Raw genomic sequence first — 18,962 nt, 5'->3', positions numbered from 1 at the left:
TGGCAGCTGTTTCCAGAGAGACCAACAGCCCTGGAAACCCAATGGTGTGGCTCTACTCCGTTCGCAGTCAGTGCAGACTCAATGGGGGTGGGCTTTTTGGGGAGCAGGGTGTCACATACTTGTAAGATTAATTAGATTCATACGTTATTACTTCAGCGCACGGGGAGGGTTGGCTGTTGAGTCAGGCAATTTGAGTGCTTGTAAATTTAATTTGTTCGATTTCCTTTACAAATGCCATTGAAAACGCTTAGAAGAGTTTAAGGAAGGAGGTTTGCAAACCGGGACAAAGTGGTGACTCCACTGAGCCAGGCTGACAAACAAAACAATGAGTTTGAGGGCAGTTCTTCGGAGCTGAAGGAACGACCGGACGAGTCCTAACATTCAAGAAAGTTCATTCGACACAGGAAACACATCCCCCAATCATCTCTCCCATCCAAAGGCTTTTGAAACCCTACCCCTGCCACAGCTATTATCATCAGTAAGAGTTGCTCGGTTTTCAGTAGGAATTGATTGACACATCTACAAAGCGTCAGGTATGGGGCTCGGTACATTCCAGCTGTTCGTTCATTGACGGCAGGGTGGGAAATGCCCAGGCCCCCCCGCGCAATATGAAGGTGGTACTAATCGTCAATACCAGCTACACCACACACCTCACCAAAGAGAAGCAATTCTGACCATCGGGTGAGGGGTGAGTTCATTGAAAGGTTGAGCAGCCTGGCCCGTGAGTGATGTCATAAACATCCAACTGGCCCTTGGCCAAGAAAGGGTGCCCAACCCTGAGTTACGGCCTCTCCAGCTCACCCGGTCGGTATCCACACCAGGGTTCTGTCAGGAGGGAGGAGGCAGGTGGCAGAGAGTCCACGGGAAGGGTGTTGAGTGACAACATCACGGCAGAAGTTCTATTAGACCTGGGCCCAGTTTATTTTTGACGAGCTATGAGATTCCTCCCTTCCCCTTGCCATCACCTGCTGCCCTTGAGCTCACCTGAGCGCTTTCAAATTGCTTGCTTACACATGTATTCATGCCCTACTATCCTGGGCACTGGGGATCCAGCTTTTACAAATCTGCTAGGATTATGCATGAAGTTGGAGATGATGAAAAAGGCAGGCAGATGGAGAACGGATGCATTTGATAACGGCGATGCCACTATGCCATTGGCTTGCCAGGCACACAGACAGATCACTTTCAGAAGAAAGGCAACCAGAAGGTTCTTTAGAAGGGAGGACGATGAGGCTTCGGCTTGCTCCCCTGTTGACTCAGCATCCCCCAAAGACCCATCTGGCTGGAAAGGGCTTCCTACTCGGTCAAGCAGACGACCAGTCAAAATGAGGGAGCCCCTCTGAGAGGTGCGTGAACACGAAATCTGTGAGCACCAAGTCAGAGACCATCGGTTGGGAAGATGGCGCAGGGCCGGACGCCGCTTCCCTCCATCAAACGTGCGGTCTTCTGAAGCTGGAGCGGACTCTCAGGTGACCGCAACCACAAAGACTAACAAGAAGTGAGTGACGGGCCTCAGGGCTCTCTGAAAGAGTTGATTTCCTGAGTGGTGTGGCCTTTCGGCGCAGAATTCTCTCTGCTTCCTTCAAGCCTTTGGTTATCCAGCCCCCACCGCCTTCCCGGCGAGGCTGGCAGGTAACCAAGTGAACTCTACGCACTGGTCAGAACCAGTTGACGACTGGCCAATTGTAGGTAGAGAAGAAGAGCGACTTCACTTCGGAAGCCAAGTCCAACGTGTAAGGATGCCCTCCTGCTGTGCTACGCAAGGGGCAAGGTGGGCAAGGCCATGTCCAGCGGGTACTAACCTGGGACCAGATCCCAGGACCACCTTCTCACATGTCCACATCCTTGTCGATAGCCCCTTCTTCTGGGCTACTTCCTCTCACCCTAACCACCCAAAGTTAGGTCGAAACAACCCTGGCTGGCTGGGACGAGTACTGGATAGCAGCCACAGGTTCAGGGCTCTGTGCAGCATCCTGCACTTCACACCGGCCAGCACGTCTCTCGGCCTCTAACTCCCCGGGGTTAGGTCACACAAGTTAGGGGCCTCGGTGTGGTAGTGGTCAGGCACTGGGCTGCTAATTTGCAGGGACTTTCTATTCCCATGAAGAGTGACAATCTCAGCCACCCACAGGGGCAGTTCCACCCTGTCCTAGAGTCACTGTGAGTGGGCATTGACTCAATGGCAGTGGGTCTGCTCATAAGCTAGGACTTTAACCTCCCCTTCATCACCAGTTCCTGCAGGTGACCTCTGCCACCCAGCCACCTGAGCAAAGCTCGGGCTTCCATTGCCCCCTGCAGGTTTGTGCACTCTCTCTTTGGGCTCACAAAGCTCAGGAAAACGAAGACCTAAGCGTAGAGTCGGCCAGACAAGGATTGGGAGAGTTCTGGGAACAGTGCCTCCAGGGATGTGTACCGTCTCCCATTCTCCAATGGTCCATCCAGGAGACCCTAAAGAGAGCGTTCCCAGGTCCAGGGTCCCTTAGTCACCAGGGCCTCAATGCCTAAGTGTGATGGGGGGGGCCTTGCTGTATAGTTATGACAACCTGATGGACAGATCTGCAGGCTTGACCCATCCCTGTCCTGAGTCAGCTCTCTGCGGGTGCCGATTGGGCAGCATCTCCTCGCTTGGCCTTTTTCAGAAACCAGAGACAAAGTCTAAACCAATCTTGACATCCCGCACCAGCGAATACAACAATGAGGACCTGTTGACGTGAGTGTGAGCGTGGTTGGGGCAATCTGATTGCCTCAGACGGTCGGTGCGTCAGAGATCTGATGGGCGTGTTGACCACCAAGATCGTGTGAACAGATCCTTCCCTATGTAAACGGGACCAGAAGCAAGAACGCGGGGAATAGCCCACTGGATCCTGCCGCTGACCACCTCACATTCGATTTCAAACTCCTCCCACCGATGCCCCCAAATCATACTCAAAACAAGGATGCTCTCTGACAGCAGGAGTGATGAGTTTCAAGCTGTTTGGGGGTCTGGCTGACTCCTAGTTGCCCACACCATGGTTCTGAGTATCTCAAAATATGCCAATGGCATGTACCCAAGAGAACATGACCCCAGGTGGTGGACAAAGAGGATGGTCACCTCTCCCATTCATGACTTGGTCTCAGAAGGCTGGCTGTGGCCGAGGCTGTGAGAGGCCACGTGGCAGGGGGTCTGGTAAGACCTCTGGGAGGTGACAGTACGGAAGAGGGATCTCAGTCTTACAACCCTACACACACAATTCCAAAAGCAAGCCCATCAGGATGCGAGACGCCAAAGCAAGGCAGTCCAAGAGAGGTCCCCTGGAACCCCCCCAGAGAGCTGCTCTTGTTGGACCTGAGCCTGCAATGATCAATGTTGCTTTGTAAGTTGGTGGTGGTAATCTATTGCCATCACCTTTCAAGAGGCTCATTAAAAAAAAAAAAAAAAAAAGACAAGAAAATCCCAGTAAACCTAATGTTTGGAACCCAATCCTGGGGGCGTTCCCGGGCCTTGAACTCTCAGTCACGAGGCGCTGGGATGGGAGTCCTTGGACATCAGGCTGCTGGAATCCTCTTCCAGTCAATAAAATCTACTGCATCACGTGGTGCGGTCTGGGAAACGGAGGTGGTGGCGGAACACCAGACTGGCCTGTCTCACGGGTTCGAAAATGTGAATGCAAACCCTCAGTGCCATCCTCCACCCGCAACCGAGAGCCGCTCGTTGAAGGCGGCCATCCTGTCCACGACTCGCTCACAGTGGGAGAGAAGCAGAGAGTCAAAGAAGAGGCAATCGCTGTTTTTGTGCATCTATCTGGCCGTGCTCGCTGCCCCTACACTTTCGCAAGCATGATGGCCTCGTCCAGGACCGGTCTCTCCTGACCACATGTCCAAAAGATGTGAGATGACTTTTGATATTCAGTATCCTTGTAGGAACCCAGCAGTGTATTCCAAAGGGTGTGCTTACAAAGACAGGCTCAGTTAACTTCCCCACAAAAGAAAACTTGTTCAGAACTTACAACACCTGGGAGAAACTCATTTTGGAATACAAAGATTCTTCAGGATGATATATTAAAAAGAAAACAAACCAAGATAAAAACCCCCAACAAACTGAGTTTCTGTCCCTGCTCTACTGTTTTTCTAGTGTGTGCTGGGTAGGGAGTCCGTTACTCCTTCAAGCTTGGGTTTTCTTATCTGTAAAGTGGGTTCCTTTAGGACTAACTGAAATCATGGCCATAGAGAAATCTTGTATCCTCGTGGCAAGCAATGGAGCCCCAGTGCCACAGCAAAAGGAAGGGAAGTCATTTAACTGCCCCGCGGGGAAGGAAAGGCATCCTGCCTACGGGCACAGTAACTCTGACAACCACGCACAGATTCTCACATCGACAGGAAAAGAGTTGCCGGGACAGTCGCTGTCCCGTTCTCCCATCACTCACGGTGAGCCCAGGCCCAACGAAACGGAATGCTGCCCAGTCCTGCGTCGCCTCTCTGACTGACTTTGTGTCGGAACATTTCGGTCCGTTGGGTTTTCACTGGCTGATTTTTCCAAAGTGGATCGCCAGGCCTTTCTTCTTAGTCTGTCCTGGTCTGGAAGCTCGGCTGACATCCGTTCAGCATCGTAGCCACAGGCAAGCCTCCGAGCACAGACCAGTACATTGGATGGGGACCGAATACACACGCTCATCACTCTGGGGACCAAAAGAGAGGAGGGTGACTGGCCCGAGGACAACAGTAGTTGCCTGAGCCCTGAGCAATTCTTACGCTCTTTTAAGATTTAGCAAAGACACAGAAGTAAATACACAAACAGCCCTCAGGGTGAGCCACCAACCCACACCAAAACAAAGAACCTCTGCTGCAGGCGATCACCTGCACAGGTAGCCCTTGAGACTCTAGGCTCCGGCCAGGGGATGACACTAACCAACCAGCCAAACATCCTTCTTTCCTGGGGCTCTGGAAGAAAAAAGGACCAATGTTTCCCAAAGGACCGTGGAGACCCCCTCCTCAGCCAGGCACATAGTGCAAGGACAGCGGTGAGGACGCAGTGAGTCCCCATTTGACTGTGCCTCATAGAAAGTGCGTTTTTAAACAAATCAGAGGTGTGGGGCCACCCTGCAGTGGTCCTTTATCCACGCCATTTTCCCAGCAGCCTGTGCTCACATGAGCCCTGCACTGGTCATTCTTACACTCTTCAAACTCTGTCATGATGCGATTGACCACTTAATGACCAGCAGCCAAATCTGGTGCTGTTCAGTCATTTCTAACCTACACCATCTGGGCCCTGCAGGGTAGCATGGAATCGCTCCCTGGGCTTGTTGTTGGAACACAGAGTGCTCTTTGCTGCACAGCGCACACTGGGAGATAGGAAGCCTAGCATAAGCATGAGCGGAGGGACAGAGAACCACAGAGTAGGTACCTTATTGAAACAGGATTGTTCTAGAAGTGGGCGATCTGCATCCAGGGTGTCAGCAGGGACCCACTCTCTCTGAAGGCTCTCGCTCACTGCTGTCCAGTCAATTCTGACTCATAGTGACCCTCTGGGGCAGGGGAGACCGGCCTTGTGGGCTTCCCCAGACTACATCTTTACAGGAGTAGAAAGCCTCCTCTATTAGTCTCCCGCTGAATAGCGGGGGGAGAGGGAGGGGGGTTTGAATTGCTGCCTTGTGGTTAGGGCCCCAATATCACCTACCACGCCCCCAGGGATCCTCAATGGCGCTAGGGTGCAGGTTCCCAAACTTATTTGGCCTACTGCTCCTTTTCAGACAAAAAAAAAATTACTCAACACGGGTGTTGCAACTTTGGTACCGGAGCCCGTTGTCCAGGGTCAAGCGCAGGCACCTGCTTTTGCAGCCCCACCTGCCATTATCCTAGCACCTCCCCCTTCAGAGGGGGGTGTGGCATGCCCCGCTTTCGGGCCCACTGCTCTAGAGAAAAGTCTATGCTTGCCTCGTCTACCTTCTGCGACGCTAGGTGTCCCCTCTCCGCTTGCAGCTGTGGTGTCACTTCTCTGTCTTGGCATCCAGGCCATGCCCCTCGGCTCTCTGACCCACTTTTTCCGGGCAACATTCTGATGGGATTAGGACCACCCCACCTCAGTACAAACAAGTGTTTGCGTGCTGTCATTAGGCATCTTAGAGCGGGTTCTTATAGGGATCCTATGCACAAACAGCCCGGGGGCATCGTGGGTGATGCATGGGGCTGCTAGCTACAAGGTCAACAGTTTGAAACCACCAGTCTTCCCTTGAGAGAAAAGATGAGGCTTCCTATCCCATATGGTCAATGTGAGTCAGAATGGACTCGATGGCAGGGAGATGTAGACGCAAAACAAAACACTGCCTGGTCCAGCACATACTCACTGCCTCTGCCATGCTGCACACGGGAGCCCACTGTTGCGGTCCCTGCACCACTCCATCTTGGCCAGGGCCTTCTTTTCTTCCACCGACCCCTCACTGCTACCAAGCATGACGTTCTTTCCGGGAGCTGGTCGCTCCTGGTAACATGTCCAAAGTACATGCAACAATGTTGCCATCCTTACGTCTAAAGCGAATTTTGGCTGTATTTCCAAGACAGCTTTGTTTCGCTTCTGGTAGTCGAAGTTAACACACACCGTCATCAAAGGCACTGCTTCCCAGTAAGGTTCGCCTCCCCCAAGTACTAGGAGTTAGGACAGGATTCAGCTCCAAATTCACACTGTTCTCTGGTCTACCTCAGGGTGCCTGGGAGTTGGTCACAGATTGATGTACCTGTTCTCCGATCCTTACCTGTCTGGGTAGATAAAGGGGGAGGGGTGCCCCCTTCCAGCAGAGGAAATGTTAGCAGCTCCCACTTCGGAGGCGAGGAAGCTCAGTGTTGCCGGGACATGTGAATGCTCCCCACACTCGGGTTGCAATGGTTTCTCATTGTGTCTGAGAAAGGTCTGGAAAATGCCACAGGAGCTGCCACCTCAGGGCAACCACAGCGACTACACTTCATCCTCGGCTTCCTCCGGGGTTCCGGCTAGCGGGAGCCACGGGGCAGATGAAAGGCTCCTCTAGGCCAGAACCTGAAGGTCAGTCCTTCTGTGCTGAAAACTTACTCCTTCTTCCAAACCCAGAGGCCGGCACTACAGAGCTTATCAACACACAGAAATCGAGGCAATTCGTCTCAGAGTGACCAAGACTTGGCATCTTTATGGAGTAGACAGCCTCATCTTTCTTCCATGGAGCAACTGGTGGGTTCAAACCACTGACCTTGTGGTTTGCACTCAATTTGGCGCCCACTGCGCCACCAGGGCTCACCCAGAGTCATAGCACCGGCCACCGTTAGACACGGCACCGAGCAAGCATAAGCCCCAGCTATTCCTGCAGACCCTGAGCTGTTGCTACCGTCCACCCCCCCGCCCCATCCCCACACCCCCGTCAATGGATCAATCCAGGGCCCTGGAAAACAGGACCCCGTCGCAGTTTCATACCACCAATCGGGAAGGCACCCAGGGTCCCCATGAGGAGCTTGCCAGCGAGGCCTGCGAGGGCATAGCTTCCCATGCAGGCTTGTGCAGACCATTTCTCAACATTGGTTTAACCAGAATCCCATCGACCCAAAGCAATTGTTTGTTAACATGGTCAGACACCCGCATGGCCTGGGCTCACGGGAAGAGATGCCACCAGAGGGCTGCTTGCTCGGAGCAGCTGGTCCCTGTGCTCAGTAAGGTACCCACTTTGTGGCTCTTTGCCACACAGCCCCAGCAGGGACACTAACAAGGTGTCTGGCAATGAGGACTTCCTAACTCTGCCGAAGTCACTGGCCATTTCAAAATGGCCAAAAAAGTGCCCATAGCCGGAAGCGTTTGCCTGGAGTGGTCTTTGAAAGCCACGCAGCCTTTCTTGGTTGGAGGAAGCAGCCAGGAAACAACACTGGTACGACATCACCCACCCCACACCCAGAGAGCAAATCACGCCGTTCCTCGCGCGCAGGGCCCACCTCACGCGCCTTTCGGTCTCTCACGGGCAGCCATGATGTCAGAGGGCACCCAGCACAAAGGGTACTCGTGCAGGCAGTGTGCCTTTTCTGTGACATTCTCCCAAACCTATGAGGGAAACTGATCTAAAGGCACCAAGACGCCCTGTCGGCACTGCTGCCACGGGGAACCAACCGACCGAGCACCCCACACTCGGGGTTGAAAGTGGGTCTGGCAAGCTGTACTCCTTGCTCCACTTCACCCGTGGGTGGGCAGGAAAGTGGGAGACAAGGCTAACGGGGCGACCTGGTGGTGTCTCTGAGACCGGAGCCGAATGGCATGAGGTCACATGAGGCCATAGGCGACCTGCCAGCACCTGGTTGCACGACGTGACGGACTGGAGAGTCCCACCCACGGGATGGTGGGCGAGGTGGTTGTAAGGGTGCAGAGTCAAACACGGACATCCACGAGGCTGATGAAGTCAACGTTAAAGGCTTTCAAATCCCGTTCCTGAAGGTCGGCATGTTCCTCTTTCAGCTTCCACTCTGTCCAAATCCTCTCTGTTCCTTGTTCAGTACTCACGGAAGAGACCAGCGGTGGATGGGAAAAACCGCATGCCCAAGAGTCAGAGCCCTCAGAGAATGAGAGATGGCGAGAGCCCAGATCTGCATCCAAATGCTGGCTGGACCACTGAGAGTGACGGGGACCCATCATTTGATGCCCTTGGGGCAGTTTACCTGTGAATTGTCACCTCTCAAGTCCACTGGTAGGAAACCCCAAGTGGTGCAAGTGGGCAGTACACGTGGCTGCTGTCTGAAAGGCGGGAGTTCAAGTCCACCTGAAGGAACCTCCTCAGAAGAAAGATCTGGTGATCTACTCACCCTACCCATCACCCCCAAAACCCCACAACGGTTATGAAAATCCCAGTAAAGCACAGTTCTGCTCTGAACACCTGAGATGTTTGGAATGTTTTGAAACTGGACTCCATGGCAACTGGTTTGGAAAACAGGTCATGGCCAGGTGTCATGGAAACTTCTGAAGAGCCAAAGCGAGGCTGCCCCTTCTCATGTGTCTGCCTTCCTAGGTCTCTCTGCCCCCATCTCTCCCAGAGATCTCAGCCCCAAACCCAGGGGGCACCTGGTGCGATCCAATTTCCCTAAGAACCTCCAGGTGACTTCTCAGATGTCTGAGGCTGTCTTTCACTGATGACGATGCACGGGTGCCCCGTCAAGGTGAAGGCTAAGCAAATGCCTAAGTGGGGCAGTGGTAGGTCCTTCATCTCTGGTGGGGAGAAGATGCTGACTTCTGAGGGTCAGGCCGGTTTGTGCCAGAGAGCAAGGCGGGTTCACTCCCCATCAGCACCCCCGAGGCCCTGTGCCCTGCTTTTTAAGCACACCCCAGCCTACCACATCCTCAGTGCCACTCTACCCAGAAAGTAGGTACAGCCTGCAGGCTCTGGCTCAAATTCAGCACTTTCGACAGCGTCCCAGGCTCCACCTCGGACCTCGCCAGCCTTGTGGGTGCTCTCTCGTGGCCTTTGCCTGCCACTCACGCACCATCCCTTACTCATCGTGCCCACAGTAGGTGCTTGCTTGGGCTCACGGCAGGGGCCTGAAAGGAGACTAGGAAGCAGCTCCCCCCAGGGAGGGCCTTTGGAAGGTTGGGACACACTGATTCCCTCGCCCAGCCTCTGTGGTCTCTATCCTCCAGGCGACAGTTCTTTGAAGCCCGTAAGGAAGCTCGGGACATTAACTACCTTCACAGCTTAATCATGCCAGAATGCAGGCGTGCAGGGACTCATGGGAGATGACTCAGAGCCAGCAGCCACTAGATCAGCCAGCTACTGGGGAGGGCAGCACTCTGGTCAACAGTGTTTCTTCAGCCTTCCACAATGACCCCGGGCAGTGCAGCCCCGTACAAGGTAAAATGAAGCAAATGGTGTAGCTTTAGCTACTAACTGAAACCAAGAGATGCTGTGGAATAGCCTGGCGGCGTCCTTCCCCGAGATCACTGCTGTCAATCCCTTACAGGACACAGTGCCACGCTGGCTTTGGTTTGGCCCAAGGTTGCGGTGGCAAGAAGGCATGCGAGTGTGTGTGTGGGGGTGGGGGTGAGGGGACAGGACGCTGGCACTCAAGGCCCGATTTCTAGAACTTGAGAGCGCAGGCCAGCCTCGGAGAGACTGGGGGCTGTGCTGGAGATCCCATAGAGAAGAGCATGGAGCCAGCAGGCACTCCTGGCTGTTGTGGGGAAACAGGTCCCCTCCTGGACACAGTCACTGGGCTGCTGACCCTCAGCTGAGGATGAGGACACCCCCGAGGGGCCGTTTTGTGGAGTCAGGCAAAGGCGAAGGCGGGAGCTGGCAGGGGCCTCTGACAGCTGTGGGCAGTGCCAGTTTTACCAGCGAGGAGAGGCCCAGTCTTACTGGGGATAGCACCAGTACACTAGAAGAGGGAGTTGCTGAGAATGTGCCCCCAAGTTGCACGTGCTGATGGGGCCACACACCCAACTCCAGACCCCTAGGGTTCAGCTGGGAGAGGTTTCCCTCTATGCCAGCTAATTCCTCCCTGCCTGCACGTAGCTTGGCTCCCCAAGGTGACTGAAGACAGCAGTATGGCAGTGTCCCCCAAGCTAAACATGCAGCAAAATCAATGAGCCAGAGACCCTGACTTTCAATCTTGAGAGGTGGAAACCGAGTCACACCAGCACCTACCTGCACGGGGCTTCTGCTAAGACACCTCACTGGGAACCGCCACAAAGCGGAAACAAACCCGAGATGTTCTCGTGGGTGGATGGCGAAGCTAACTGGAGCATAGCTCACTCTAGACCCCAATACTCCAAACCCACTGTCATTGACTTATGGAGACCCACAAGACAGAGCACAGCTGCCCTGGAACTGTTTACAGGAGTAGAAAGCCCCGTTTTCCTCCCACAGGTTTCGAACTGTGGACCTTGGACCACTACACAGAAATGATGGGAGTTAACCAGGGATGCATGCCACCGCCTGGTGAAATTCCAGGGAATTCTGCAGAGTGAAAAGAGTGAACCTGCCGCACGCCCTGCACCCCCCGCCCCCCAACACAACACAACACTCTGATGTCCCTGAGGAGGGAAATGTGGCTAAGTGCTAGAAATGGAGCTCTGTTGTCAGGGGCCACCCCCCGGCTAGGGTGGGGTGAGGTGGGGATGGGAGCACAGTGTGTGTGGCGATGTAAGGTTCCCCAGGTGGATCCCGGTGCTGATGGGAGAGTTCTGTATCTTGACTGATTTCACGGCAGCTTTGCAAGATGTCCATACTGGAGATCAGGTAAATAGCACACAAGGATTCTCTATTGTATTTCCTTAGCAACCTTACTTGCATCTACAGTGAGATCAAAAGAGGAGGCTTCCTATAAAAAGCAAGAGCTGATTACAAAATCACCTCTCTTCCTGGTTTTTGTGTGGTTGATAGGGTTCTGACTCACAGACACCCCTATGGACAGCAGAAGGGAACACTGGCCGGCCGCCCTGCGCCATCCTCCCCATGGTGGTTTGATCTCACTGCTGCAGCCACTGTACTAATCCATCTCCTCGAAGGTCTTCCCACTGCAGCAAGCGTGACGTCCTTTTGCAGGATGGGTCCAAAGTACGAGAGAGGAAGTCTCACCATCTTAACTTCCATCGAGCTCTCTGGCTGCACTTCTAGGACGGATGTCTGTTCTCACGGTCCCTGGTACTTTCCACACGTTCCACCAACACCCTCGTTCAAAGGCATTGGTTCTTCTGTCGACTTCCTCATTCATTATCCAACTTCCACACGCATCGGAGGCTCTGAAAACACCCTGGCCTGAGCCAGGTGCACCTTGGTCCTCAAAGCGACGGCCTTGCTCTTCAGCACGTTGAAGGGGTCTCGTGTACCACACCCTTTGCTTTCCACCCGGCTGCTTCCGCTGAGGACTGAGTGTAGGCCCAAGCAAGAGGCAATCCTCGACAACTTCAGTCTGCTCTGGAAAGGTCTGTCCTGACGTTGTCTGTTGGTCCGGGTTACCTGTACAGAGTTGACCACCTCTACCCTCACGGCTTTCCCCGCATCTGAGAAGGACCCAAACACGCTCTTTGTAGCACACATAACTGTATGACACTGTGTGCACTTTACATGTGTCTGTCCCCCACGGCTCGCTTGTCCCTTACACAAAGCACTCAGTCGAACAGGAGATGCTCCACACAGCTGTGGGCGGAACGGGTCCCCGGAATATGGAGGATCTCTGCAGTGAGCCTGAGCTGGAAGCCCCATCGGGCATCTCAGTAACGCAGCGTCACTCAGCTACATCGAGAGTGAGCGCGATCTGTATCACTTTCTAAGTGGTTCTGGGGGAGACTATGAATTAAAATCCCTGCTATTGGAAGAAGTCGAGCTTATTACCCTTGCCTCCGTGGAAATGACAAATAGAGAGACAACATAATTACAGACTGCCGGTAATTAACATACACCCAGCTACAGCAAACATGAAAATTTAAAATGAACAATTATACACTAAAAAAGAGACTGCGGATGATCAACGAGGGGGCTGGGGGAAGGCAGGAATCTCGGAGCGAGAGTGGTGTTAAACAGTCAGATGTAATTCACTCCGCTCCCTCCCCGAGCGCGCGCGTCCCCAGCCAGGCGCGGTGAATGCGGCTCGGCAAGCCCGTGGATCGGGGAGAGCTGCCTGGTCCCTCCGAGCAGGCAATTTTCGGAGTTGTAAATAGGCAGCAGCTTTGTGGGGATCAATTAGGAGGTTTCCATCTCTTCTTGGGAGTCTTATTTCAGCCCATCCATCTTCCTTTGTGAATTTCGGAAGCTGGGTTTAAAGGGCTCTGGGGTGAAAGATCTATTTTCTGTTTCTGGCTGATGGAGAGGCGGGAGGAAGTCCGTACGCCTCTCTCACTTAAAATTCAGGCAAGTCACTCTTCCCTTGCAAGGCCAGGAGACTGGATGGGAAGTAGGGATTCTGCCTGTTCACAGAGGCACAGGGCAGATGACATCAGCAGCTAAAGTCTTTTGCAAAGATGCAGATGGACTGCAGACCAGAGCAGCAGGTTCGTGGAGCCCGCGTGCCTGGTGGTGCTACTAAGCCAAAGGTCGGTGGTTTAAACCCACCCAGTGTCTCTGCGGAAAGAAGATCCAGCATTCTGCTCTCACGAAAATGACAGCCTAGGAAACTCTTGGGGGCACGTCTACTCCCTCACAGGGGCCGCTGTTGAGTTGAAAATGGACAGGGTGACACCCCAAAACAAGGGGCACAACAGACTCACGAGTCACGCGCTTGATCACAATGATGGAAATGGTAATGGCAATCCTACTGCCATCCACTCCACTCCGCCCCACAGCGGCGGGGTGGAGGAGCGCTGAGCTGCCTCACCGGTTTTCCAAGCACGCACTCTTGACGGATGTTAGTCTTCATCTTTCTCTCACTAAGAGGCCGGTGGATTTGCAACCAAGTGCTTAACTACTATGCCACCAGGGCTCCTTCATCATGTCAATCAAGGCCACCAAGTCCCTGCTGACTCTTAGAGACCAGCTAGGGCAGAGTGGAGCAGCTTCCCAGTGTTTCTGAGGCTGACATCCTCGTGGAGGCCAAGTAGACGTATCTTTTACTCCCGGAGCAGCTAGTGTGTTTGAACTACGGACCTTCTGGTGAGCAACCCAACCCCCAACGCACCGCACCGCCACACCAAGGCGCCTTACTAACACCGAAAACCAAGCTAAACCCACTGCTACTGAGTTGATTCTGACTTACAGCGACCAGACATGAGGTTTCCAAGGATGTCAGTCTTTACTGGAGCAGAGTCTCCTCTTTCTCCTGCGGAGCAGGGTGGGTCTGAACCTCTAACCCTATGGTTAACAGTCTGATGCCTAGTCTACAGCGCCACCAGCACCGCTTTCTAGAGTCCTGCCGATATTGAAAACCAGCCATAGGCTAGTGCTTGTTGCTGCTGAGTCGGTTCTGGGCGACCCTGCACACAACAAGATGAAACACTGCCTGGTCCTGTGTCGTCACCACTATCGGATGCATGACTGAGCCCACGTGGCAGCTGCTATATATTCTGTGTGCCCTTCAACATAGAAGGCTCACCTGATAGCACGATATTGCATAATGTTCTGTTATGAGCCAGCACGTTCGCATGGGCTAACCCGAGGAAGCCGTTTGCCAGGCCTCTCTTCCTTGTCTGTTTTAATCTAAAACTTCCACGGAAACCTGTCCACTGTGAGTGGCAAGGCGTCTAGCACAACAGCCACATGCAGTGGACCACAGTCCAAGAGAGGCAGGTGGTGGGATCAGGTGCTAGACACTGTAAATTCGCTTGTATTGCTCACGGCCACCTTTCACAGGGCACAGGGAAAACGGCAGGGATTTCCACCAAACTGTAGTGGAAGTGGGCTTCTCTGGTCACAGGCCATCTCTGCGCGCTGTTTCCAGAGGCAGCGCCCTTGGCGGTTGGCGAGGCTAGAGACGACACACCTCCATCATGCCTACTCTTCCATGGCAGGTGCGGCGGGTCTGTTGCCTGCCTGGGGTTCCAGATGCTCTGAGAAGCCGCCCAGGAACCTCGGTGATACAGTGGTCCAAGCACTCGGCTACCAACCAGAAGGTCAGAGGTTCAAGCCCACGAGCCACTCCGTGAGAGGAAGACAACCGTTCCCATTTTGTAGATGAGGATGCAAACAGGTTCAGAAAAGGTCCAGTGGCTCGCAAATTCCGGGAACAAGGAGAATTTGAACCCAGGTCTGTCTCCATAGGATTACTTGAGCCCTAAAACGAATGCTTGCCCATCAAGCTGCGCTCTGTTTGTCTAGGAGAGCCTGGCCAGCTGTCCCCGCTGCTGTCCAGACGCCTCCCTACACGAGGAAGCTGAGGCAAAGGAGGAGGTTTCTGAAGAACTTGCCGGGTCCCACCTGCCTCAACTACGCTGGGAAGGGTGGCAGAAGCAGCCCAAGGGGCCGGCTGCAGCTGGAAGCCCGACTTCTCTGAGGATATGCCCGTCCCATCACACTCCCGATCGGGCCCTGGGATCATAGGAGCAGATTTGATAAGAAATGTGCGAAAACCAAATGGAAAGGGCCTTCAATCTCAGGCAGTCCGAGTCGCAAATGAAGCAACATGGCATTTCCCAACGGACAGAGGAACAAAGACACCTGTGCATAGGGACAGGCACGCCTGCTCGCTGCTAGACTGCATGCAGAGTTCTCCCCCCTGGATCAGTGTTACACTGGGCGGGCGGCTGAAATACACTGGAGCCAATACGAAGAGCATGCAATTTACACGCACAGACACAAGAAGAGTCGCCGTGGTACTCAGTTAAATTTCAAAGAGCCAGGGTCAGAAAAGACTGCCCGGTTGGGGCCCCTAAACAGGCATGTGCTGAGAAGAAATCAGCGACTGACCATGGTGGGCGCCTCGGGCTGCAGATGGTCCTTCTTGAGCATCTTGAGGCACTTTACGATCCACAGGCTGCGGCTGTGGGCAGGTGACGGATGTGGTTGTCCTCCATTCCCACACAAGGCCGATTTTCACCTGACGGCCTGGTCTTTGGAAGGGAACGCGTTCATCAGGGCATTGTGCGTGTGTGTATGTGTTCCCTGATGAACCCCGAACCACAGCGTCCATTCTGTCCCAGGGGGACCCTTCTGAGTCTGCGCTGAAGTGCTCATGGCGTTTGCTTGGGTGCCGTCGTTATGGAGATGGCCAGCCGGGCTTCCTCCTTTCTAAAGCTCCACGGAAAAAGGTGAGGCGATATGCTTCCAGAAGGTTTAAAACCCTAGGGGGCAGTTCTGCTCGGGGTCACTGGGGGTCGGAACTGATTCAGAGGCCATGTGTTGGGTTGGGTTCTTGCTCGAGGTTCTATGGCAGACCCTTACCTTCCACACAGGAGACCCAGGTCCAATTCTTGGCCCGTGCACCCCAAGAGCAGTGGAGTCTTGTGTTTTGCTGTAACGCAGAGCAGCTTTTTAATGGGGCGGGGTGATAGTTAGAATTGACGCCCATGGATTTATGTAAGAGTGGGGGTGGAATCCAACTGTCAATCAGGCCGCAGGCTGATGACGCCTCCTTGGGGGTGTGGGCTTTATATAAGAGGGAAACTGAGAACGCCTCTCTCTCTCTTGCTCTGTGTCTGCCTGCTTGCCTGGGTCTTGTGTCTCTTATCTGGGGCGGAAGGACCACATAACCTGTGGAGGCTGGGAGCCATCAGGGCCCCGCCACGTTCCTGCAGACCTATGCAACTCTGCCTTAACGCCTGAGATCTCCCAGCTTCCTCCGCGGCATTCTCGCTTCTTCCAGCAGCCGCTGTGTGAGTCTGAAGGGGCCTTCAGCTTGCATCAGACCTTGAGTTGGACTGGGCTGGGGCTTGACCTGAAGTTCTCTCTTACGCATATTTGAGTGTCGTGTCGGTGGTTTGGTTTCTCTAGAAAAAAATAGGCCTTCCAATGAAAGGCCTGGCACTCTACTTCTGAAAATCAGCCAAGAAAAACTCAACAGCCCCCACGGGCAGCAGAGGACAACAGGAGCTCTCCCTCCACGTACACCCAGGAGGCAGCCCCCGTGAGCGAGTGCAGAGGCAGCCAGATCTGGGGCCGGCTTCCTGCTTTCAGCTCCATGGATGCGCAGAGCTCGCCTGCAAGGAGACATCAGTACCTAACCTACAGTAACTGGAGCTGGTCATGCTGCTGGTTTCTTCCATCCAGCCAAGCTATGGGTAGTTGACTGCGAATCAAGTTGTTGCTCTGGGGTAAGGTCTTCACGGCTGGAGCCTGGATGTGGAGTGGGAGGCTGTCCCTCTCACCAGGCAAAGGGGCTCCTGATAGTCACACGACTTCATTGCTTCTAACAAGATTCCCACCGCTCCGTGGAACCCAGACAGCTCCTTCCCTTTGGCTGCTTTGCTCAACACAGGTTATTAAGTACCCGGAGACTTGGCAGCACCCATGGTTAAGTGCTCAGCTGCAGAATGAAAGATCTGTAGTTCAAACTCACCCAGGGGGCACCAGGGAAAAGACCCTGGTGATTTGGACCCATAAAAATTACAACCAAGAAAACCCTACTGTGAGTCATAAATAATTAACTCATGAACCCACCCAACTGTGCCGCTGAGGAAAGGGCAAGAGATGTGCTTCAGTATAAATAACTGTCAAGAACATTCCAGGGGGCCGTTTTACTGCGCACATGAGGTTGCTGCAGGCCAAAGTCCTCTTGGGACACACACACACACACACACACACACACACACACACACACGAGAAACCTGGTGGACAAACGAAATAAAGATCCACGAGAGACGGGGGAAGCAGAGAGAGGGTCCCACCATTCAGGCCTCCTGAGCAGCCTCCCAGCTCAGGTCTGACTCCCAGCTACCTATGTGCTGGCTTTGGGGCCCTGAGAGGTCCCCCCACTGACTTCTGTATGCTTCTCTATTCGCCGCAGTCTATGTTGTTTCCTGTTACCACCAAGATCTAAGCCCACTGCTGTCACCAACCTCCCAGTTTGCAGCTCACCACTTAACCAACTGGGCCACCGGAATCTACTTGGGACCAAAGGAACCCATGGCCCATCTTTCTAGACCCCCATCAACGTGTGAGAACGGCCGGTACCTGGTATATTCCCTTTCAAGGCCAAGAAGAAGCTTAAAAAAAAAAAAAGCCGCATGTGTGGTTTCACCTTAACTTTGCCTGATTGTATTACTCAAGCAGAGAGAGCTATGCATAATAATAATAATAAAAGAGATACCCTGAAAGTAAAATATTTGACACTCACAAGATTAAAAGCTGAATACAGTAATCTTCTCATAATCATAGCAGGATATGCGGCACTTAATCAACAATTACACTGGGAGAAAGCTCCAGGCTCGATGCTGAAGTGCCAGCACCCGGCAAAGGAGAGTCAGGAAATCGGCAGCAGGAAGGACACCCATCGGATGTGAGCCCCGCACGCATTACCAGCATCCCCGTAAGGGCTGGACACCTTCTCATGCAGGCGAGGCAGAGAAACAACACAACCCCGCCCAAGACCGCACACCCCAGGCCGAAACACAGCAGTGAGAGGGAGAGCTGGTCTTAAAAGCCACTTAAAGGTAGGTACATCGTGGTGACAGGGTCCATTAATCAGGGTGCTTGGATTTTTAAGCAGCTTTATTGAGGTATAATTTACTCGCTTTTTCAAACCACCTAAGAGTTTCTTCAATCAGGCTTGCGTCCTGATGGGAGCCAGGCATGGGGTGGGAAGTGAGAGCCCGCTGCTGCAGACAGCTAGGCGGAGGACCAGTGAGGTAAGTGCATCTGTGGCTGTTGGGGGTGGTTGTCATGGCGACCTCATGGCGACCAGCAGAACAAAACGTGGCCCTGTCACTACCATTGGCACGTCTGAGCCCATTGTGGTGGCCACTGGGTTCTGATGCCCCCTACCTCGGGAGTCCCAGCAGCGCCAAGCCGGCCAGTGTTCTATGGTGACCCACGCGCGCACGGGGTTTTACTGACCAGGTTTGGGAAGCTGGGCCTTACAACCTAGTCTGGAGGCTCGGTTGAAACCCGTCTATCACGCCGTCCACTTTGAATGGTTTTTGAAGCATGGCATTTGCCTGCTGGTGTTTGGACTATGGATGGCATAGCATCGGAATAGGGAGCGAACCATCAGGGTGTGGCAGACGGACAGGCTGGGCTTCATCCTGTCCAGAACCGACAGGTGGCTATTCAGATCCGTAACATCCTTCAAAAACAAACGACCTCACAGCCAACCGAAGCCCCCACACAGCCTCGGCGAGTGAGCGGCTACTCTGAGCAGCCACAAACCTTTCGGGGCCCAGGCGGCACTTTACAAAATGGTTTCACCTCCAAATGTTCTTCTAAAAGAGCTAGCTCTCTGCATTCACGGGGAGGCGGGGGGCTGCATTACATCATAAACAGCTTCTTTTGAGGAGGGCTGGGGGTAGATGGAGCTCCGGCAGTTTTAGGTCTCTCCCAGCACCACCCCAAGCATCCGATTCACGGTGCGGCTGTCTTATGCAGCGAGTAACCCAGGTGGATGAGGCCAGACATGGCCTCCCAGACACA

General features: G+C 53.7%; 1 protein-coding gene across 2 annotated transcripts in view; it reads right to left on the bottom strand.

Moving 5' to 3' along the window:
• FOXN3 (forkhead box N3) overlaps window positions 1-18,962 on the bottom strand; it is a 387,032-nt gene that overhangs the window by 58,340 nt on the left and 309,730 nt on the right. The gene's annotated exons all lie outside the window — the stretch shown is intronic.

This window comes from Tenrec ecaudatus, chromosome 14 (assembly GCF_050624435.1).
Source record: "Tenrec ecaudatus isolate mTenEca1 chromosome 14, mTenEca1.hap1, whole genome shotgun sequence".
NCBI classification, from domain to species: Eukaryota; Metazoa; Chordata; class Mammalia; order Afrosoricida; family Tenrecidae; genus Tenrec; species Tenrec ecaudatus.
The sequence above is the reverse complement of the archived record's forward strand: the minus strand, read 5'-3'. Positions and strand labels throughout refer to the sequence as shown.